General features: G+C 43.4%; 2 long non-coding RNA genes across 5 annotated transcripts; one reads left to right on the forward strand and one right to left on the reverse strand.

Annotated features, from left to right (window-relative positions):
• Positions 1 to 849: 849 nt before the first annotated feature.
• On the reverse strand, positions 850 to 24,492 carry LOC133267317 (uncharacterized). 4 transcript variants are annotated; one of them, XR_009742737.1, is made up of 5 exons: positions 24,401 to 24,492; positions 23,758 to 24,052; positions 16,931 to 17,031; positions 6,527 to 6,621; positions 850 to 986 (listed from the first exon to the last, which is right to left on the reverse strand). It is a non-coding gene; the product is annotated as an uncharacterized LOC133267317 (long non-coding RNA). The 4 variants fall into 4 exon arrangements; XR_009742736.1 differs by having other exon boundaries at positions 16,924 to 17,031; XR_009742739.1 differs by having other exon boundaries at positions 16,924 to 17,031; positions 24,294 to 24,486.
• On the forward strand, positions 6,403 to 9,646 carry LOC133267318 (uncharacterized). The gene is made up of 3 exons (XR_009742740.1): positions 6,403 to 6,654; positions 6,685 to 6,762; positions 9,440 to 9,646. It is a non-coding gene; the product is annotated as an uncharacterized LOC133267318 (long non-coding RNA).
• Positions 24,493 to 24,588: the final 96 nt, after the last annotated feature.

The following is a 24,588-nucleotide window of genomic DNA, read 5'->3' on the forward strand; positions in this document are numbered from 1 at the left end:
GAATAGCAAGTGTTTTTCAATACTTGTTATTGAACATCCAAAGTCTTTGCTAATACTTTTTCAGTGTTTTTACTCTTCTCAGACACTGTTCCTCAGGTTCAGAAAGTGCAACTGAACTGAAGGCATCTGAAGGGTGTTCCAGCCAAGGTGTTAGCCACTGTGAACATGCATGCAATAGTTGTTTCACACATCAGTGATAATCAGAGATCACCATCAGAAGGCACCAAAAAGGACAGCTGAATTGCTGTTAAGACCACAAACGTGTGAGGGGTAATCTGATGACATTTTTGTGCCTGAACTTTGAATACTGGGTTTTCCACTCTAGCAGCAACTTTGAGATATAGTTCCCTGAGAATAATATGAGGCCAAAACAAAGATCTAGTGCAACATCATGCCTCTGACTGTGTCTGATAGTGGAGAAAGAATAAGGAGTGTAAACTGTGGTTCTAGCTTCAGAAAATCTGTCACTTCTTCTGTAAATTGCATCTACATTATCAGGTTTCATCACAGACCTTTCTTCCATTAATTTGTATAATTTCTTTTTGAACTCATTTATGGTTTTGGCCTTGCAAGCATCCTGTGTAATGTGTTCCACAATTTCATTATGCAGTGTGTGAAAAAGTACTTCCTTTTCCTTTAAGTCTGTTGCCTGCTAATTTCATTTGGTATCTTTACTTCTGATGTTAGAAAAAAGAGTGAATCATTATTCCTTGTTTGTCCTTCCCAAGTACTCTTTGATTTTACAGACCTCTATTATAGCCCTTTCCAATCACCTTTCTTCTGCCTTGAACAAGAAAATCCTATGACTGATAAAAAAACCCCACAAATAAATGAACAAAAGCCAACTACTCCTTATCTACATTGGCATTTTTATTCAATGTGAGGTCTGAAGCAATTACTTTCATTTACTATTCATTTCTTGGTTGCTTCTGGCTGTACCAAACTAAAACCTGTGCTTCAGGGTTGCTGTAAACATGTTACAAGTCCTACCAGAAACAGAAGGGTCTAAATCAATGACTGGTTCCACAGTCAGCTTTGGACCCCATGTGTAGTAAGGACATTCAGCCCAGGTGACTGAACTAAATCTAGCCTGAAATGATTTCCCTTCAGTTGTAGAGCTCTCAGCATCAATTGCTTTGATCTGTCAGTTCAGCCTTCAGCACCTAATTACTTTCTAAAGTAGATGCGACCTTATTTTTCCTGTATGGAAGCTTTATTTAAACCTCAGTTATCCCAGTTACCTGCTCTGCACTTCACCTCAATCTACTAATTCCTCTTTGTGGTGGTTGGAGCAACACAAAACATTTATACAATGGCACAATGATGTTTTCTTTTTTACCCTTGATTTCTTTCCTACTGATTCCTAACACTTTAGACACTGCTTTGGCAGATGACAGCCACTGAATTGATATTTTCAGAGCCTTGTCCACATAACACCAAGAACTCAGCTATAACACTGTGTATATGTGAACACACATAGATGTTATTTTATTAATGCATGATTGTCCTGGGCTTAAACCACAGCAATGATATTTCACAAGTGTCAGAATTAAATTTACTTTGCCCTGGTATTATCCAGTTGCTCAATATCATGAGATATTTCTGAATTCTTTGCAGACAAATTGCATTTTTGTTATCTTGAATTATTGAGTATCATCAGCATACTTCATTATTTACCCAGTTTTTCATCTTATTTTATTTATATAATCCCAGTACACATCACTGTGTTATTCCACTAAACTTTCCTCCACTGTGAAAATTGGTCATAGAATCACAGAATGGTTTGTGTTGGAAAGGACCTTAAACATCACCTAGTTCCAGCCCTCCTGCCATGAGCAGGGACACCTCCCACTAGACCAGGTTGATCAAAGCCCCATCCAACTTGGCCTTGAACACTTCCAAGGGTGGAGCATCCACAACTTCTCTGGATAGCCTGTTCTAGTGTCTCACCACCTCCCAGTAAAGAACTTACTCCTTGTATTTCATATAAATCTCCTGTCAGTTTAAAGTCATTCTCCCTTGTTCTGTCCCTACATGCCCTTGTAAAAAGTCCCTCTCCAGATTTCTTGTAGGCTGGAGACTTTTTTTTAAGTATTGGAAGGCTGCTCTAAGGTCTCCCTGGCGCCTTCTCTTCTCCAGGCTGAACAAGCCCAATTGTTAGCCTGTCTCCATAGAAGAGGTTCTCCACCCCTCTCATCATATTTGTGGACTTCCTCTGGATTCACTCTAACAGGCCCACATCCTTCTTGTGTTGGGGGCCCCAGAGCTGGACGCAGTATTACAGGTGGGGTCTCACAAGAACAGAGTGGAGGGGCAGGAACACCTCCTTTGACCTGCTGGTCACACTCCTTATCCACCAATGGTGTAACTCCGTTGTGGAAGGCCACCAAATTTGTCAGGCATGATTTGCCCTTAGTGAAGCCATGTTGGCTGTCACCAATCATCTTATTTTCCATGTGTCTTAGCTTAATTTCCAGGAGAATCTGCTCCATGGTCTTCATAGGCAGCAAGGTGAGACTGCCTGGCCTATAGTTCCCTGGGTCTTCCTTTTTTCCCTTTTTAAAAATGGGGGTTGTGTTTCCCTTTTTCCAGTCATAGAATCACAGAATAGCTATGGTTGGAAAGGACCTGAAGATCATCTAGTTCCAATCCCCTGCCATGGGCAGGGACACCTCACACTAAACCATGTCACCCAAGGCTCTGTCCAGCCTGGCCTTGAACACCACCAGGGATGGAGCATTCACAACTTCCTTGGGCAACCCATTCCAGTGCCTCACCACCCTAACAGGAAAGAATTTCTTCCTTATAACCAATCTAAACTTCCCCTGTTTAAGTTTGAACCCATTACCCCTTGTCCTATCACTACAGTCCCTAATGAAGAGTCCCTCCCCAGCATCCCTATAGGCCCCCCTTCAGATACTGGAAGGCTGCTATGAAGTCTCCACGCAGCCTTCTCTTCTCCAGGCTGAACAGCCCCAACTTTCTCAGCCTGTCTTCATACGGGAGGTGCTCCAGTCCCCTGATCATCCTCCTGGCCTCCTCTAGACTTGTTCCAACAGTTCCATGTCCTTCTTATGTTGAGGACACCAGAACTGCACACAATACTCCAGGTGAGGTCTCACGAGAGCAGAGCAGAGGGGCAGGATCACCTCCTTCGACCTGCTGGTCACGCTCCTTTTAATGCAGCCCAGGATACGGTTGGCTTTCTGGGCTGCAAGCGCACACTGAAGCCGGCTCATGTTCATTTTCTCATCGACCAGCACCCCCAAGTCCTTCTCCACAGGGCTGCTCTGAATCTCTTCTCTGCCCAACCTGTAGCTGTGCCTGGGATTGCTCCGACCCAGGTGTAGGACCTTGCACTTGGCATGGTTAAACTTCATGAGGCTGGCATCAGCCCACCTCACAAGTGTGTCAAGGTCCCTCTGGATTCCTTCCCTCCAGCGTTATCAACGGAACTACACAGCTTGGTGTCACCAGCAAATTTGCTGAGGGCGCACTCAATCCCACTGTCCATGTCAGCAACGAAGATGTTAAATACAACTTGTTTCTGGTCTCCAGCCGGACATTGAGCCATTGACCACAACTCTTTGTGTGCAGCCATCCAGCCAGTTCTTTATCCACCGAGTGGTCCACCCTTCAAATTGATGCCTCTCCAATTTAGAGACAAGGATGTCACGTGGGACAGTGTCGAATACTTTGCACAAGTCCAGGTAGATGACATCAACTGCTCTACCCCTGTCCATCAGTTCTGAAGCCCCACCATAGAAGGCCACCAAATTGGTCAGGCAGGATTTCCCCTTAGTGAAGCCATGCTGGCTGTCACCAAGCACCTTGTTGATTTTCATGTGCCTTAGCATGCCTTCCAGGAGAATCTGCTCCAAGATTTTGCCAGGCACAGAGGTGAGACTGACTGGTCTGTAATTCCCCAGGTCATCCATTTTCCCCTTCTTGAAAATGGGGGTTATATTTCCCTTTTTCCAGTCATCGGGAACTTCACCTGACTGTCATGATTTCTCAAATATGATGGACAGTGGCTTAGCAACTTCATTTGCCAGCTCCTTCAGGACCCGCGGATGGATTTCATCAGGTCCCATGGACTTGTGCACGTTCAGGTTTTTAAGATGGTCTCAAACCAGATCCTCTCCTACAGCGGGCCCAAGGTCTTCATTCTCACAGTCCCTGTGTCTGCCTTCCAAGACTTGGGTGGTGCGGTCAGAGCTGAATATCAATCAAGAGTCTTGGGCGCCCCTGCCCTCTAGGGCTATATCCTATGGAACCTTACTAAGCAGGTTCCTGAGGAGGCCAAAGTCTGCTCTTTTGAAATCCAGGGCAGTGAGCTTGCTGCACGCTCTTCTCACTGTCCTGAGGATCTCAAATTCGACCATCTCATGATTGCTGCATCCAAGGCTGCCCTGGAGCGTCACATTTCCAACGAGCCCCTCCCAGCATGAGGTCAAGCATGGCACCTCTCCTTGTTGGCTCCTCTATTACTTGCAGAAGGAAGTTGTCTTCCACACAACTGAGGAACCCCGGATTGCTTGTGCCAGGCCGTACCGTCCTTCCAACAAATGTCAGGGAGGTTGAAGTCACCCATGAGAACAAGGGCCTGCGAGCGTGAGGCTTTTCCTATCTGTCTATGCGAGTGCTTCATCCGCAGGTTCCTCTTGATCAGGCAGTCTGTAACAGATCCCCACAGTAATGTCTCCCATAGCTATATTCCCTTTAACCCTGACCCACAAACTCTGTTGACTGCTCACCTGTCCCCAGACAGTTCCATACTCTCCAGCCTATCCCTAACATAAAGAGCAACTCCCCCTCCCTGCCTGCCAGGCCTGCCTTTCCTAAAGAGCCTGTAACCTTCCATTCCAACACTCCAGTCATAGGAGCCATCCCACCATGTTTCTGTGATGCCTATTATATCATACCCCCGTAGATGTGCACACATTTCTAATTCCTCTTGTTTGTTCCCCATGCTACGGGCATTTGTATAGAGGCATCTGAGCCGAGCTCCAAATGAAGCCGGCTCATTGGCTGGAGCGGCTGGAATATATCTACATTGTTCCAAGCATTTATTATAGGTTCTGGCAACTGACTGGGTGTGTTGGGATGGAATGATGCCCCCCTCCCCCAACACATCTAGTTTAAAGCCTCCTTGACCAGTTTGGCAAGCCTCCTACCAAAACTGTTCTTCCCCTTAGACCAGCTCCACCAGCCCCCCATAGACCTAGCCTACAAACTTGGGTCCCGTGTTCAAGGCACCCAAACCCCTGACTATGACATCACCCTTTTAACCAGTTATTAACCTGGCTAATCCTCCTAGCATTTTTTTTTCCCCCAGTCAGTGGGAACTTTACTGGACTGCCACCACTTCTCAAATATGATGGATAGTGGCTTAGCAACTTCATCTTCTAGTTCCCTGGGGATCCACAGATGCACCTCAGCAAGTCCTATGCACCTTCATGTCCTATATTCCTTTGCTTCCTACCTTATACCAATTTACCACCCCACATGAAAATCTCATCTTTTGCTATAAGACTTCATAAGAAACTTTTGGATATGCAAGTAAACTGTACCAGTGTGGTCACCCTTTTCCATCTGTTTATCCTCTGTCAACATTCATAGATTTTGGTGGTGTGACTTCCTTCCTCAAAAGCTTTGTTGACTGTGCCATTATATTGAATTTATCCATGTGTAAATATATTATGTTCTTAGTTGCAAGTAGTATATCTGGTCTGGAAACCAAAGAAATTGTGTCTAGTTTTCTGGACCACCTCTGTTCCAGAACCATTTTTCAAATAGTGGTATCACTTCTGCCACTTTCTGTATGTCTGAGATGGAGACCAGTTTTCAATATTTTATTTTCTTCGGAACTTTTGGGTAACACCACATGAATGTAGGGGTTTACTATTAATTGTTATGATGTATTTTAAAACCTCTTCTACTGACATTTTGATATTAAACATTTGCTCAGACTCATTCCTTCAGATTCCACTGTGAAAAATTCCATAAGCTTTCCTGTAATGAAATCTGATACAGAGAATTAATTTGTGTTCTTGTGATTCTGGCTAAAATCCCCCAGGTTTTCACTAACAAAACTGACTTAGGTTTCCATTACTAAAAAGTCTCCATCATTTCCACAGAAGTGTTACAGATCACCAGGAGTTAAAGAAATTGCAGAAGGAAAAGCCTTATTAGCTCAATTGTTTATTCTCCTTGTCTGGTCTGAGATCACTGTGATGACTATGCCAGATAAAGTTATCATCTGTGGAAACTGGGCATTCTAGTATCTCTGCTACACCCATTAGTGAAATATCAAGATATCTAGGAGACCTTTAAAAGTAGGGATGTTATTTTTTTATTTTCTTCTTTTCTCTTCTTTTGCAATTTCTTTTATTGGAGTCTTGTTGGAAATCTTCCTGACAGACTATATATTAAAAAAAAAATAATCTGCAGCTATAGTCCCAGTCAAGAAGGATTAATTGACTTTAATGGTTCCTTTGAATTAAGACTGTTGCTGTCTACTCACATGACTTCCAAGGCCTTTTTTTATTCAACTTCCTTCAATGATTCTGGGCTCTGACTTCGCATGTTGTGGATCTTTAATCATGAATTATCAGCCAGCTGGAACAGCAGGAGAAGGATAGTTCATACATGGTCTGAGCTCCAGTTAGTATCTGTGAGAAGTACACAGAAGCTCCACTGTTTCCTGTCTAATGCTGGCAGAGAAATTACCAGAAGCTTACCACTCCAACAAGTTTTAAGGTAAGCTTAACAGCTAAGTGTTGATACTGGAATATTTGTCATCAGCACTCAGGGGAACCATTCACACCTTCTATTTGTATAAACTTTACATCTTAATGTGAAAAACCATATGTAACCAACACGTGTAAAGCTGCATTTGAATTCAAATGAGATTAAGAAGTTGTTCCCTGACAGTCTTGTTTTTAGAAGTCTGTACTAATGCCTTGCTGTTAAAATATCTGATTTTTTTTTTTTTTTTGTCATCAATGCTGAATGCCATTTACTGTGAACTGCTGAACCTACAACAACAAAAGCAATAGCTAATCTTAGTTCCAATGATAGGGGCCACTTCCGGCTATCATAAATTGCTATTTCCGCACATTTCTGCCATCGTTGTTTCTTAGGGTTAAATCCAAAAAAATGGCCCTTTGTGATATTGATATGAATCAATGGAGACACATGTAAGTGGGAGATGACAATAATTGGAGAACCTTGATGACTAAGGAGTTGCTAGCTCAGGGACTCCCAAATAACAACCCAGCCATCTGTCCAGCCATTCAGCTGCCTGCTGTGAAAGCTCTGCATTTAAAAATTATTATCTACTTTAACAATAAAGAAGCAACCACTTTAGCATCAACTTGCAGAACAGACAGGACTAAGGGAACCATTATTTAAATATAACCCTTTCAGCCAGATAGGAGGAGGAGGAGGAGAAAAGAACTCTTCCTTATCACTCAAGCACCCTAACAGCAGAAACAAACAGTGAGACAGAGTTGGAATAGTTACTTCTAGTGCTTCTAATCAACAGAGCAAAATCAAATTGGCGATGTGTCCTTTCCACCCGTTTCCCACTACCTTCTCCTCTTTCCAGAGGAACTACAGAAAGTATTGTTTCATACAAAACCCAGACAAGATGAAAGGCATTGCCAAAACCCATGCCTTAAAAAAAAAATAGACTACTGAGTGCTTGCTTAGGTGATGAAACAGATGGAAATTAATTGTTAGAAAAAAAACAACCTCTGGTAGCAGTTAGATGGAAAAAGGTTTATCTTGGCCTGAAGAACACTGTAGATAAAAATGGATACTAAAATGAATGCTTTTCTTCTGGGTAATACAGCAATTAAAACAGCTTTTCTCTTTTGATAAGTTGGAACAGTTGATGTTCAATTGCCAGAGAGAATAAACTCCTCCCAGCACCATCTTTAAAAGCAAGAACTTTATTTACTGTGTACAAGATTCACTGGACATTTGGTAAAGCTGCTGTAAGAAAGCAGCACCCTTCTGCTGTTGTGAACACATGATCTGCTCAGTGAAGATAATCCAAGCTCCCTTCTTTCATGCATTTAGCCTTACTAATAATTCAGATCTTCCTGGGCAGAGACTGTAAATGTCATCAGATTAAAACAGCCCACAAAAGTAATTTTTCTTGCTATTCTGGGAGCTAGGTACTGGTTACAGTCTTCACTCATACGAACTAATCATTAGTTGTAAGTGATGTATTTGCAATGAAAGAATAAGTAGTATACAAGTATCGAAGGACTTGGCAAGTTTCATGAAACTGTGAGATAACATGCTGTGGGGAAACGCTGGGAGGTAGAAGACTTGCCCATCGTTTCAATGATTCAGAATGTGTCATTACACACAAAAACATACATGTGTGTATGCACACGCCTAAGATCAAATGATGTTTATAATGACCAACCAAAACATTAGCCATGTTCTTGAGGAAAGTCTTATAACTGATTTATATGATTTATGGTTAAATAAATCAGTAGATATATACATACATTAAATATACACATTTTCTGTACATGTATTATGCTCAAGTGCTGTCCTGCCACTGGTTTAGAGCACATTTTTACTTCTGTTGAAATTCTTAGTGTCTTCTATTACAGAAATGGGCTTGTGGATTTTTAGTGGGCTCTGAAGGTAATGCACAACTCCTTGTTGTGCAATGTATACTAGAAAGTGGCCAAACCTAATGACAAGGCTTAGACCCTTAGATATGCCTGACTGTAAAGTGAATAGGAAACACACTTTGCTTTAAGTGTACTTATTTGCACACTGTAATATCCGCCTGTCTATGATATCATTAAGTAAAACAGTTTGGGATCTCTCAAAGCGCACAGGGCCTTGTTCACCACACTTGGCTTCCTAAGGGAAGGGGACTGAAGCGCCTCAAGTGCTGTCCTGGAGTCATCATTTCATACAGCAGTGGGTATAATCCAAACCTCTCTGGGCATCACAACTCTCAAAAAATGAGAAAGAAAGGTCCCAGATCAAGGCTGAAGGTGTATCTTATTTCTAATTTCATCCTTATGGTCTCTGAGTCAGCAATAATTGCCAGCTATTAAAAGCAGGCGCACAGTTTAAGTTTGAAAAATCCACTGGAGCTCTGACGGTGGCTGTGTTTTGAGGTTTATAGTTGTGATTGCTCCCTCACACCTTGCTGAATCCTCTGGATGTCCTTCACAAAAATTTGGGCATACTGTCCCATTCTCTGATAAGAAAGGCAGAAATGTAGTTATCTGTCCCATTCTCTGATAAGAAAGGCAGAAATGTAGTTATCTTCCCTTCTCTGCAGGTGAGCTCTCTGGTGTTTTGTTTCTTCTTCATCCAAAGAAAAGTTGAAGAGATAGAGTGGGTGAACAGACACTGGGAGTACAGATGCTTCATAGACATATTTTTATTTTCTCAGCAAGGTATCATCTGTTCCTCAGAGCATTTTCTCTTCTGCTTGCTTGGAAAAATGGTCCAGACAAGGATCAGATGTTTTTTGTCATCTCCAGGATAGATTATTGAGTTGTGTCACATCTGAAGCTGAATGTGAACAGAGTGTGCAAGTTCTGGCTTGTTTAGAAATTGGCTGTACACTTTCTGAAGGGTTCAAGCCTGTGCTCAAATCTTTCCCAGAAGCAGTGCTGCTTCAGTGCTCCCAGTGCTGCTTCATTTCCAGGAGAACAAAAGGTTCAAGCCTTTGCTACATGGGACACCCCAGTTTGATCTAGGAACTATCTTTCACTATCTTTCTCCTGGTCAGTGCAGTTTTCAAAGCCCAAGATGAGGTGTGAGAGGACCAGGAGTCCATCGTCCCTTGCCACTGGGGCTCAGCTACGTAATGAAGCACCCTCCAAACAAGATGAAGTGAATCATCAGTCTGCTTGCTTGCATGAAGCACTGAAAAGTATTCTTTGAGGAGCATCTTTCTTTTATGCTTCCAGATCAAAGAGCCCTTTTATTTCCATTAATTCCTCAATCCCAAACACAACTTTGACTTTCTAAATGCCAATGTGCTAGATACCACAAAGACTACTGCTGTTATTATTTTATGCTTATGGGGTTCTGTTTATGATGGGCAGCAAATAAAAAAGTCAATGTCAAACACTGATACCAAATCTCCTTATGTAATCTTCTTCTGCCTAATTTTGGTTTCCTGTGGAAACAGGCATTGCAGAGGCTTAGAAAGAGGATAGGTAACTGATATGCTTAAGGATGGGAAACCCTTTTATTCTTAGCTTCAAAGCTTAAAAGAAAAACACAGAATAAAAGAGAGTCTTCAGAGTGTATCTCCTGGCCTGAGGCAATGGAACAACCCTGTAATAGTCTCCCTTTTTTTCTCAGGCACCCTGGTAACATAAATTACTTCTGTTCTTTCACAAGATCACATTAGGGCTGTCTCATGTAGGATCCCCCAGTCTCAAGGCATGACTTCGAATGGCAAGAGAAAACCACGTAAAGCCTCACAGAGTTACTAATTCAACTCATGTCACACACATATAGAATCACACAGCCAGATACAGAATGTGCCATGGCAAATTGCAGCCATGAGGAGCTTTGGCAAAAATGCTGCTTGACAAGTGAACTCTTTGTTTCAACAATCCCCCTAAAACTACGCATCAAAGAGGAACAGGTTTGCTTTATCATGTTGTTACCAGCGGAGGACACCTATGAATCTCAGTGGCTGAGCACTCTTAGGTCTTGTTGTCAGTAGTAGCTACTAAGGGCTAGGACACCCAGCTGACACAATCAAATTACTGTGGTTTACCAGGTATTTTACCAATGTTACAGACAGGTTATGACCTGTTTAAGTACCAATGAAAGAACACTCCTGATTGAAGACATGTAGGAACTGCTTTAGAGCTGTCCTTGGTGGGCCTACGCTGCCATACTGACAATTTGGGTTGCCTGCTCCTCTTCCTGCTGTGCAGGGCGTAACATTTGGGATGTCTGCTTCTTTTCCAGTGCTCACTTTTCCTTCACAGTTGCATATGCCCTTGAAACAGTTACACGAACGTTTGTGTGTGGGAGGGGTTGGGGAGGCTTTGGGGATGAAGTGGGACACCTTCATGGAGTACTGTATGTTAAATAACAGACTGAGAGAGGGAGTGATGAGTCTCTCAAGGAAGCATAAACACTATGTACTCATTAGAAGGCTCATTATAAATAAAGTACAGGGAAGGTGCTCTGAGAGCAAGCTTTTTCGTTGGTATTTATTAGGACAAAGAGCTCCTTTAATAGGGCAACTGAAAAACACTCTGCTGCAATCATTAATAGGCATTACCACTTTTACTGACTTCTTGGGAACAGTTTTGCCCTTCTCACTTCCTCTGCATTAAAGGGACAGGCTCTTTTTTCCATATTTATTCCAAAACTACAAACCAGGCCAAGCTTTGCGGGGGAGGAGTGCAAAACCCCAAGAACTTTTACATCTCAGCCCAGAGGCGAAGCTTTGCTGATCGAGTGAAACAGCAGGCTTCTGGATTTCCTCTATTTTGGGATTTCCAACTGGGTACCTCAACCCACCAGAGGAAAAATATAGCAAAAAAGGGGAGTAGGAGAGAGAGAGTAGCTCACTCTGAAGTTTCACTATGTATTTTATCACTTCTGCCAGGCTGGAGCAAAGTTGTCTGTTTTAACTAAGCACTGTGCTTCTGGTTGTCAAACCGCAAGGACGGTTGTAGTTTGGCACCTGGAAATTGTAGCCATTTTCTGTGTCAGGTTAACATAGCCTTCTTGAAGCTGTGAGAACTACCAGTCTGCTGGAACACAGCTACGGTGAACAGGAAGGTCTGCTGTTTGCACTTGTTATTTTTCCCTCTCCCCAATGGAATTTTAAGGTATGCAAACATTATATGTTTTCTGACATTTCTTTCCTGCTTGTTGTTGGATTTTACCTGGCTGTGCTTGATAAAGGTCCATGGAAGCCTGAGCGCTACGAACAATTTGAAAGTTTTGCATTATGTGATCTTAAGCCAACACATGCGATGAGCACTTGGAAAGAAAAATATTAAAAATAATTGTGAAGAGAAGTGAACTTTGTTACTTTTCTTTAAAAAGCATACCCATGTGAATTTGAATTGGCTGGCTCTCCCTTCTGCACAGGCGCATGCATGTAGCAGTCCTCCTGCTTTTCAGGAGGAGATGAAGCAGGTGAAATATTTTGCTGAGAGCCAGTGCCTGCAATTGCATGTGTTGCATCCCATAGAGGATATTGCCCTGTACGTCTGCATAGTCATCACAGCAAGGTGCGGTGGAGAGCTAGGCTTGGAGTAATCTGTCTCCTCTATCAAGCTGGATGAATAGCATAGTGCTGAACCCAAGCTGACTTGGCTACACTGCTTCTGGGCTGGAGGCACTTGCTTCCAGCTGTCCCAAAATGTGGAAGGAGTGCACACACAACTGCTTACGCTCAGAGAGGCCTGTGTCAGGCACTGCCTGAACACTGGCAGACAAGCACTGCATACAACATGAACTGTGTGTACACCACAGCTTTTTGTCCTAGTTGTCCAAGCACACCAGCTGCCAATCAAACCCTTGAGAAGTCTTTCTCTGCAGTCTCACTCTTCTGGTCCTCTGTGTTTGCATTTCCTGTTTGCTTCCTCTGTCCTTTTCTCCTTTAGTTCTGTTCATATGGTTCAACACTGCATGGTTCCTTCAGCCCCAGATATGTGACAGTGCTGGGTGAGATCAGCAGTCTGTCCTGCTCAGCTGAAAGGAGAAAGAACTGGGTGCTCTGAAGAGTTTAAGAACAGTCCAAAAAAGAGGACAGAAGTAATGTCTTTGCCTTTTCATGTAGCATTAGGCTTACTTTGGTGTTCATTTTGTCTATAGAGAAGCTTACTTAGAACGAAGAAAGTATTCTAGATGAATTCTCTGGCTTATCATTTCTCATTCTTCTTGCTGTCACGCAAAATAAGTATCTCTTTCTAGGTTGTCTGTGTTATATATTTACTTAGGCAAAGTATTGACCATTCGCTCCCTAAATAACTTTCCTCAGCTGTCTGCAGTGAAGGTTAATGAGAGAACTGTCAAAATCAGTATTGAGCTGTGAGTTTTGTCTTTGTGAAAAACCTGCAGCCTTTTGGTCAAAGGTTTTCTTTTAAATTCATGAGCTTAAAAAAGTGCATAACACTCTTCAGACAGGCTTAGTTCATTTGAAATCAGGCTTGTATCAATTTAGATTAGACAGACAAGAATCGATGCAAGCTGTCATCCATACCAGCCAATGCTAAATTGAAGTGACAGCAACCACACAGTGCTTTACACTAGTTTAATCACTGGTTTTAAAAACAACATTGAACTGCTATGACCACCTTGTAAAGAAAGGGCTTTGCTCCACCCCCAGACATGTTGCCTGTGGGCTTTAGTTGAAACAACAGGAGCAATGATGAGCATTTCTTATCTTTCTCCTTCTGCATGCACCTCTCTCAAGACCTTTCTGTTTTACAGGGCAGAAACTCCAGAAGGTTTTAAGGAAGGGCACACCCAGGTGGAACAGCTCAGTGCCGTGTAGCAGTACTTGCTCCAAGCAAGGTAGCTCAGGGACTGTGATGCCCCCCACGGTGATATGTCCAACCTAAGTAAGCTGGGCTATACCTGCCTTAAAAAGTACAGCCAGCTAGGACTGTGGGCTGCATGGTAGCTGAGAGGTACATGGCAAGAAGAAATATGGATGAGCATTTCACGCTGTTCTTGCTGACCTCCCATTTTCTGCTGCTGACTGCTGGGCTCTGGGTAGGAGCTGCAGGACACCTGCTGCTGTTCTCTGTACTGCAAGCTGAACTCAGCCTCCTGGAGCTAGTGCAAAATACCCTCAGAGCTTCCTCCCTAACACAGACTTTTGGAGGAGGACTTTTTCTGAATGAAATAAAGGGGGGTTGAGTGTTTGGTTATTTTACAAAATCTCTTTGAATTTCATTTTGCAGAGCAGACCTAAAAAGCAAAATGAAGAGAGGTTTGCCTATTAATAAACTACATCCAGGTCCCAAAATCTGCAGTTACGAAAGAACTGGGGAGCTTGAGCTGTGTCTGGTGTCCCAACTGCTTATGATACTGTTACAAACAACAAACACGCTCCTCCCTCAAAAAAAAAGGGGGGAGAAGAAACCAACCCCCAATAACCTATTTACAGCAGGCCTATGCTGAGTATCTAACTTCCTTGTAAATTAATCTGGACAACTTCCCAGATAACATATCTGTCCCTCTAATTCCTATCTCAAGGATAAAGTTGATCAGAGAAGAACTGTAGAGGACTGGTGAGTTATTCTCTCTGTTTATCAGGGTAGCACCTGGAGGTGATCTGATCTTCCCGCCTCCTCAAAAAAATAAATCTGTCTTCCCTTGGCTAGCTCACAAATCTGCACTCAAACCCTTCTGTGCCAAACATGTGCAGGTGTACAGTATGTGTGTTACTACTGAGCCATCTGCAGCCTCCCCTGCGTGGCAGTTGTTTTACTTTGGAGTTCCTTTCCCAACCAAATGGAAGTCCACAGACAGTTTCAATAGCACAAATTAAGAAGCTAATGCTTTCTCACAGTGAGATCAACTTTGCCTGAGCTCACGTTGCAGGAACAGGAGATGTTTTCTTTCATCTTGCTTGTCTCAGTAAAGAAAATATATGACAGGCAAAGGAAGAGATATTGTAGGGTCCACCTTTATCCCTCACACAGGGCATTTGTGCACAGACAGTCCCACTGAAGGAAAAGAAATGCTAAGGATTAATTTTCACACCAAAGGATTTTGGTCAGCTGGTCTGAGAGCACTGAGGATATGCCCACCCCCAGAGCTGGCCTCCTCAGCAGAACTACCCTGGATCTCAAAATCACACTGAGCACCCACTGTCAGATATATAAGGCATCCCAGCTTCCCACTCCTCTCCTAGAAAGCACTGGCTTCTCCCCCAGAATAAGCCATTTCCTATCTCTAGCCTCCTTAGATTGTGACATGCTCAGCATTACTGTGAGAAAAAAAAATGCAGCCCTTTTGTTTGTAAGGGAAGGAAGACAGTACTGTATCCATGAAATTGGGAATGTCACCATTTTCCGGTTGTCCCAGTTGGTGCAACAGAAAGCATCAGTGTGCCCTCCTGTTTTTCATAAACCTCAGGGAGCTGTCAGCCAACACGCTGAGCCGGTGAAATTGATGGCTAACTAGATGAACAAAAGTGCACTTTGGGGACCTCCCCGTAGTCTGTCGTTCACTAATGTTGTCCTCCCCTTGACTTCCGTGGGCTTCCCAGGGAGCCAGCTGTTCCCCACATGCAGGTCGGCAGCTATGTTGCATTTGTGAGTGTAGGCACAGCTGTGAGTGGTGAACCAGAAACAGGTAGAGAACTTGTCCTGGTACCAGCAGGAGATAGTATGGATGATGAAATCTGGAGGCTTCCCACAGCGTCTAAGCACTTCTGCCTAATGTGGCTTTGGACCCCAAAAGCTATGCCCAACTGAGTACCAGGGGCCTACAAATAACATGCTCTTAAAAATCCCAAACAAACACTGAGAAGCTTTCAGCCCTACTGAGCAGATTCTTTGTGTAACATTTTCAGAGATTTCGTCCTGAGAACAGGCAAATAGACACCTGTCCACACCCACAGAGAGAGGTGGAAATTGTGACTGGATGAACAAATTTTTCAAGGCCAGGCTGGACAGGGCCTTGGGTGACACGGTTTAGTGTGAGGTGTCCCTGCCCATGGCAGGGGGGTTGGAACTAGATGATCTTAAGGTCCTTTCCAACCCTAACTGTTCTATGATTCTACGAAATCAGTGTCTAAGTGCTTCAAAAGAAGTGTTACCTGAGTTAGCATAATCCACTTCTGCTCCTCACAATTTCAGGAGCTTTTTTTATTTGCATGTTTTCCATTCTTCTGTGTGGTTCTGTACTTTAGCAGGAGGGACAAAAGATGGGTTAGACCACATCATTTGATCATTTGATGAAAAGGAAGAAGTTCAGGATGTGGAATTTCTGCATATCAGCAGGAGAAACATGTCAGCTCAGACTTTTCTGGACTGAAGTCAGAATGTTTAAAATTTAAAACCAAGCCACACAGCAAAGGTGTGCTTTCCCAAAGAGTCTAAAAGTGACCCCCCAAAATCACTGAGACCCTCCCTTGTTTGTGTCATGTAAATAATCTGGAAAGCATAATATTTAATATAAGGAGTCAAGTGTTTTACATAAGGTTAAATTGCATCCAACTGTATACTGCACTTGTAGAAAGCCTGCCTGTGTTTGCTTGAAACAATACAAAGAGCCTCAGCCAGTGTTTCTGGTGAGTGGAAGACCTTTGATTCTCCCAGTGCCTACAAAGTACTGTCTGCATCTCTGATAAAGTCACTGTTGTCTCCAATTCTGAGAAGGCACTTACGGTTTCTTCAGTCCTAGTTTGTATTCTCTTTGCTTTTGGCCTTTTCTCCCCCCTCCTTCCTACTTCTTCCACTCCTCCCATCCCCAGCTTCCTTTTATATGTTAGTGCCTAAAGAGAACAGGAAAAGCAAGAAAAGTAGCCCCAAACTGACATTCAGTTATTATAGGAAGTTTTTGTAACTGCATTTTATAAGTTTTGTTGTGTGTTCCTTTTACTAAAAAGATTTACTAATCCCCCTGGAATGAAAATGATTCAGGAAGCGTCAGTTCAAAGTTATTCAGAGAAGTAATTAGCAACCTTAGCCAGCTCTTAGAAATACCAATTTAGGCCAAATCCTTGTGCACAAAACTTTCTAGTTACTTATTGTGTCTGCAATGCGGACACAGCCTGACCTTGGATAGATACTGGGTTCACCGTTTGTCTCTACAGGCAAACAGCCATTAATCTAGTATAAACATCAATATTTTTGTAAAATATAATCTTCCCCCATCATCACTTTATCACTTTGTGATGTACAAAGTCTTAAACTTAGTTAAACTCACCACATACATTGTTTGTCTTAAGTACGGTTGTTTTCTGCAGCAATCAGGTGTTATTCACACAGAAGTTCTTGACTGTCCTTGACTCTGCCTTGAAAGGGAACACACCCTCTGTGAAGCAGAGATGCAAGAGTAAATATTTGGCACTAGTATGTTCCTTTCGGACCTGCTTCCTCTGTGCATGGTCAAAGATTTTATTTTAGTGAAAGTATTGTATTCCTTCCAATGAACCTGAACACTCAGCTGTCTTACTGACATCAGTCTGGCAGTTTCTGTGTGAATGACTCTAGGTGTCATTCCACCTAGAGGAACTGTCCATAAAAGCGAGCAGTGGCATCAGTTTCCAAACAGACTGAACACAACGACTTGTCTTACATATAAAGCACTTTCCAGCCTGACAGTTGTCAAAGTGCCTGTCTTCCAGTGTGTACTGTGTATTTTGTTTTCATTCTTAAGTGAACTCCATTCAAAGCACTGATATGCATGCATACTGTGTGTGGAATCACCTATGAAAAGGATCCTGTGCTTCCAGCCTTCCCGGGTTTCATGGAAGCTGCTCTCATTTGCATGTACAGAAGAAACCAGCCTGGGCTCAACAATTTTATCCTTGCCCCAGAAGTTCTCCCTTTTAAGTTCCAAGGGTGAAAGATAGCCATGCCTTGTTTAAGGGCTATATTACTGCATTTTGCAAATGTCAGGAACTGAAAGCTTAGCAACATTTGGGAAGCCAGAGCATTACTTTAATGGAAGAAATGATCAAATTAGCTAAAGAAACCTCACTATGACAAATGCCATCCTGGCTGAGCAGTTTACAATTTACTACCACAGAAAGAGCACAGAGGAAGGTAAATACTGACAAAAGAGCGTTCTTTTCCAGGCAAACTGCTTTTGAGATGAATGTCAGCTCCTTACCTTATAATGAGACATATCTATAAATCCTTTATGTGAAAGGTTAATAGGAGCTGGCAGTCTCTGACTTGTGCGGTTCATTCAGTGCTACAAGGAAAGAACCACAGGCAGCACATGGCAGAAATGAGCCTAAGTGCCAGAAGTCAAAACTGGTATCTCCCACAGTGATTAGACGGCACATCTGATATATGCTAAAGCAGGACGACTGACAAATAGCTACTATGTGGAGGTGGCAAGGTCTTATATATATAGTAACTACTTTGGCTGCCTAGAACCGAGCCATCCCATATGTTTTTGAAGAAGTCCTAAAAACCTACAGCCAACCACTGTAATGAATTCAGGGGGTAGTTTAATGGAAATCTCAAGAAGGAATGTAATTAGATGAAGTCAATTAGGCTGCTTGGGGATTTCTAGCTGCTGTTGTTGCTATCTGGGAACCCTAATAGGACGATTAGGATTAACTGAAATCAGCCTGATTGATTAGGGCATATAAACCTACATATGCCAAATTCCAGGGGGACAGCGTGTTTGAGCTTGAATCCATCTGGAGCTATGAGTCAGGAGGATGAGTTTACTTTTCTGGCCTTGGAGAAAGCGACAGATCAAGACTAGATACACACAATACAAGCAAAGCCAAGCAGTGACAGAGAAAGGCTGCGAGGGAAAGGACTGATTTTATCTGTTACGGCACTATGTGTGAAGGCCATCCAGTCTATCCTGAGGAAGTGAGATTAATACTAAGCAGATCTTTTCCTTAGAAAAAAACAAACCAGGAATGTGTGTGTAACAAAATACATCTACATCTTCTTTGTACAGCTTTTTAGGCACAAGTCTTTACTCAGTATGGCTGTGAAATTTCCCAGGATGTCGAAATCTTGTTATTACTACAGTTCTCTTAGTTCCAGAGCCAAATTTGAAAATGTGAACTTAAAAGTGCATGAAAAAACTGTCAGTGAGTAAATCCTCATGCTTTCATGCTTCTGTGCTACGGGGTCAAGCACACTCATGCTTATTTGCATACATTTAAAATTCAACCTATGCTATGCATGGGAACCCCACCTGCAACCTGCTTTAGAGGACAACTGAGTTATCTTGGCTGTATTTGTTGCAGAGAAAGATCCTTACGACCACAAAAGTATTTCAGGAATAAAGGCTGGGGCGTGTGTTGGGGGGAAGCAGAGAGAAGGGGGGAACAAAAGACCAGCTCTCTCTATTCAAAGAAGCTGCTCTAAAGCAAGGTAAAGCAGCCCAGGCAGAAGCTTGAGGGATCTGATCCCAGTCATTACCACTCATGTGAGGGAGAGGATATGTCAAGGGTAGGGAATGTCTTGGGGGACCTGCAATATGGTAACTCACTTTCAGCTAAGTGGAGAACAACAGCTTTAGCTGTACAGTTTAATAACAGGCTAGGCCACTTTGTGCACCGGCAGGGCTGTTAATGCACAGTTGTCTGCCTTTCATTGTTAGGAGAGGAACCCCGCAGTTCCCACTTGACAGCCAGGAGTAAAATTATTTTGCCACTAACATTTCTCTTCGGCACGAGACAGTGGGGTTGCGCATTGCACTCATCCTGCCTGCAGCCCTCTGCACCTGCAGCTCCCTGCTCACAGCACAGGAAGGTTCCCATGGGCTTGGAAGCAAGGAATTTTTGCTTTCCTCCCCCGGCTCCCATGCTATTCAGCTCTATTTGGGTGGCATACCCGCCTGTGTACCATGGCTGCCAGCTGTGGAGTGCTGTGCAGCATCCTGGAGTGCCTCCAATGGTATTTTGAACAATTAGTAACCAGCCCGGCATGATCATATCCTAATGAATTACTGAACTGTTTTCTTCTGGTTGAATACTGTGCTAAATGCTGAAAGAAAGTGGACACCTGCAGATTGTATTGGCCAAGACCTGTCAGTGAGAATTTGCCTGAGTTAGGACCACAGGACTTGCCTCAGCCCTTCCCAAATATGTCCTATATTGACCTTAATATTGTTAATTTCTCTTGCTGTTTAGAAAGTATGTGTCACATAAGCATCACGCTGCAATTCAAAGGAACAGAGGCCCTATCATAACACCAAATGCCACAATCACTACATGGTACTTCCTTTAGTTACCTGCTGACCCATGAAAGCATTTTTCTTCCATTAACTGTGCTTTATTGGGAAATGATGGGGAGCAGAGGATTTTTCCCAGTACTGCCAACTTGCCCATATTATTAATAATCCAGCTCATGTAGTCACAAAGCCAGTGTAAATCTTCCAAGAGAAAAGCCATTATCAAAAATAGATTACTCAGAGAAAAATGTCTGAATTTATCCAATATTTTTTTTGCATCTCTTGCTTATTTTGCCTCATCTTATCAACATACTAATTTGATTGTTTATAAAATTTATAAAAATTTACTCTGGAAATAATTTTAATGAAAGCACTTGCTTCACTGAGAAATATTGTATAATATTTCCAACAACAATCTTAACATAAAATTTGGTAAAAATAAGGAAAAGGAATCTCCTTTGAATTCTGCTCAGCAGAAACTATTTTGCTATCACTCCCAACAAGTCAAGCAGCTTTTCTCCTTTTCATAAATGTTTCATATCTATGGCTCTGATTCTGTGGTAGGTGTAATCATATAGGTAATTCTTTCAGCAAAAGAGATCACCTCTGACAGCAGATACTAGTGTGTTTTCTATAACAAACCAGTTACTATTGACTGGGGCATCTGCTAACAAAGATGATGTTGTTCTTTGTGTTGATTTTTTTGTGTGCTATAATTCTATTTTTTATTAAATTGTTTTATTGCACCTGGCCTGCAGGAAGATTTTATCTGTATCAGAAATGGCTTGACTGTTCATTTTTATTCTAGTTTAAAAAAACTAAAATCACCATATTTCTGGTAGTTAGTCCCATTTTTCTTCACAATCAATCCCAGTATCCAGACAATCCTGGATAAGCAAGAGATACTGCAGGCAGCACTTGCTTCTATAGCTAGACCATTTCACAGCTTATTTCATTTGCTAAGTTTTCACAAGATTTGATAGAAAGTCTGTGAAACTTAGGGGAAAAATACAGGATTGTTTTTCACATGGTGGCATTTGACCAAACAGGAGGGAGGAGGAGGGGCAATGGGAAAGTCAAAAGCGCAATAGAGGCTGGAAATTCTTGAACAGATGTAGCAGGTGTAAACATGATTCCTTATTTTGGTTCCTGGATTTAACATCCTCCTACAAGACTTCCATGTGCTCAGAAAAAAGGTTATATGTGCAGATGGTAAACTGCTAAAATGCCCAGAAGGTTCAAAGTCATCTGCACTTGTGAGGACAGGGAGAATTTCCCATCATCTGACTCACAGGTGTTTAGAGCACTCTGCATTAGAGGCAGGTTCGGCAGTGCTTCTCTGCTTCAGCAGATGCCTTAGGTTGTGTGTTAGAAACATGCAGGCTCTTTTTCTCATGATGTCCAAGCGGCTAAGAACATTAGGAGAGCTCCCTGGAGCAAGGAGGTGGGGAGAGACTTTTTGGCATGTGGTCCACACATTCATTACAAATTGAGGCTCTGGGCTGTTGCTGTCCCTGGGCTGCTGCTCTCTCTTCCTGACACATTGCGCTGCCTCGGGTCACTGCCTCACTGCTTGCCTGCCCATTGTAGTTTTGATCATACATTCCCTTTTGGCACAGGATGATTATTTTCTGCATTCTGCTAGGTCCTCTTCCCGTTTGTCCCTATTAGTCCATGGCCAGCACAGGAACGAAAAGAAGCAGGTGTCTTAAATGCTTGGCTGACATGCTGGAATGGGGATGCACCGGGGACAGCTCTGACTGCATGAGTACCGCTCGCAGCATGTTCTGACCAGCTTCACTCAGCACTAGCAAACAGCGAGAAAGCATGAGGCCTGCCCCCAAAAGCCTCGCTCGTTATTAATAATAAGCATACCTGTCAGGTCTTGTGTGGTGGAAGGTATGATGATACCACCACCAGGTGGGCAAAAGGATGGGCGCTGCCTCCACAGGTTTGCCCTCAAACCAGGATTGCCCTGAAGGCTCCACTCAGTCCATCCCATCTGCCTCCACCACAGTGTCCAGCTGAGGCCACTGCACTACTGTGTCAGATGTCCCCATTGCTGTGATGGGCTGACTAGCACTTGGGACTCCATGTCTTTGGCCAGATCCTCAGCTAGTGTAAATTGGTTATGTCAGCTTAACAGCTGGCCTTCATGCCAGCCAGCCTTCACCAGCATCACTCCAAATATGCTGCAGGGTCAAAGAGAGCCTCTCAGGACCTCCCTGAGGAGCAGCTGGCTCAATCCAAATCTAGGTGAGATGTAATCTGTGCTGATGGAAAGAGAAAAAGTAGTCAAGGTACCCACTACTACTTCCTCCCTCCCCAGCACCCCACTGGTTTTGCTAGAATTCTAAGTAGGTATCAAATCCATCTGCTGGACTCATACTCTAGAAAGGGGATGAACAGCAAGGTAGCAAACTTGTGGGTGACACGGTATTATTTATGGTAGTAAAAACATGACACATGACAAAAAAACCATCTCATGATACTGAGTAATCGGGTGATAAAATGAAGGAGGAATTTCAGCGTAGATATGTGTACTATAATGAGCAAAACAGACAACTTTACATACAGAGCCAAGGGTACTGGACTAGCTGTTAGATCTGAGAGATTAAATCCTTGAAGTGCTATGAAATCTAGATATATTTACGAAAATGCCAGATCCATCCCCAGCTGCATTCAAAAAGGCAAATAAAATTTTAGGATTTAGTATGGAAGGAACAAAACCGAAAACACTGCTACGTCCTCGTATAAATGCATCTGATATGCCTACATCCTGACGTCCAAGCCCACTAGCTCAAAAACAGTAATGATGGAGCCAGAGGAAAGTCCAGGATGTGGGATGGCTATTGTATTAGGATTTCAAAATAGATTAGAAGTATCTGTCTGAAAACTGAAAATGTGAGTGGGATGTGAAAGAAGTCTACAAAATAATGAATGGCACCAAGAAGGCAAATAGGGAATGATTGTAATTGACTCTCATAACAAGAGAGCTAGGAGCATCAGATAAAATTATTAGGTGGCCTGTTCAAAACAAACAAAATAAGGGCTCTTCTTTTACACCCTGCTTTTTTGGAGCGTGCCACTAATTGTCACAGGATGCTGCAATGTCAAAAATTGATATGAGTTCAAAAAGCAATTACACAAATTCATGGAAGCAAAAATCCATCAAGGGCTATTAAATTTAAAGATACCACATCTGTCTCAGGGAAGTCCCTGAGCCGCAGCTTGCTGGAGTTTGGGACAGCATGCCAGGGAACTATCACTGCGTGCTTACCCCTCTCTTATGCTGTTCCCCAGGCATCAGCTGCTGTTTGAGACAGGCTATTGGACTGGATGGACTTGTCTCAACCAGCATGGCTGTTCTTGTGTTTGGATGCCAGGAAATTAATTTTTCCACATCCAGTCTGTCGGAAATGATGCCCTTTCTTTCATACAAGGACTTGGGTAGGATGATTCGTGAATTTGTTATCTCTTGATTATTGTAATCACCTGTAATGGGACTTGAAGTCTGAGGCAACACAGACGTTATTCAGAGCAGACGTGGTAGTACTCTCTACAGCATGAATAAAAGCAAGGGGTGTAATTTTCGCTGGCTCTTAGGGCCCTTCCTCTGCCCCCACCATGCTAATTCCAGACCTAGTGCTCAGTCTTCAAGGCCTGAATAGACAGGGCTTCACTGGTAACTAGAAATTCACCTATCAGAAAACTCTGAGGCATGCTTTGAAGTGCCACATTCGTGGGACCGCAGCAAACTGCAGCAGCTTATGACAGCCTAAAACCTCACGAGCAGCCTGTCAGACAACAAATCTTTTCTTCTTTATGTATTTACAATGTAGATATATTCTAAGATGAAGCCTACTCCTCAAGCTTTTCGGCACCCACCAATGCTTATAACTGCGACTGATTCCTGTGGTAAGCAGCTTCCTGATGCTCTCAAACACACGAACAATGGGTCGCAGATACCCTTTTTTTCTGCAGAGGCTTGTGTCTCCTTTGCACTGCACTGGCTGAGGCGAAGATTGAGAGCTGCGGCATGCTTCCAGCGCTTGACGAGTCACCACGGTACACACACCAGAAGGTCGGCCTTTTTTGTCCATTATCTTCAATGGCAGCACGGCCGCAGAGCCCCGATCCTGCACTTCACAGGCGTGCAAAGTGCACGACGATCTAAATTTGCCTGCAGGAAGACTGGATTAACCAGCTTTTCAGGGGAAATCATATTTGAGCTAATGGGCCCCATGTGTTGGTAGCTGTGGTTTGAGGTAGCTAAGGTTATTCCAGAGCCTTCTGCCTTTCAAAGGGGGATGGCCATGCAATGATCACTGCTGAATTTAGTATTATTATTATGACTGCTATAACACACGCTGAATCAGGGAGTGACCGCCTGGTTTGAAAGAGCAGCCATGAGACTCCCGAACCCCTGTGCCGATGGAGCTCAGTGCCAGCCCCCGGCTGCCACCTTGCTTTCCTGGTGGGCACTAACCCTCCTGCGGGAGGCACGGATCCCCTCCTTGAGGACCCGCACCTGGAACGACCATTAGCTACTCCGCGGGTGCAGCGGTGGCCGCGCTTCACGCACCCCACCGCGGGAGCTGCCGGGCCGCGCCGAGGCAGCCCCCCTGAGGCCGGTCTCCCCGCGCCGCCGCCGCCCGCTCCCCGCCGCCCCTAGGGGGAGCCCGGTGGCCGCTGGCCGCTCAACCGCCGCCTTCGGGG

This window comes from Pezoporus flaviventris, unplaced genomic scaffold (genome assembly GCF_033815535.1).
Source record: "Pezoporus flaviventris isolate CSIRO_AGI_PZ_B2104156 unplaced genomic scaffold, CSIRO_AGI_Pfla_v1 ptg000007l, whole genome shotgun sequence".
Taxonomy (NCBI): Eukaryota; Metazoa; Chordata; class Aves; order Psittaciformes; family Psittacidae; genus Pezoporus; species Pezoporus flaviventris.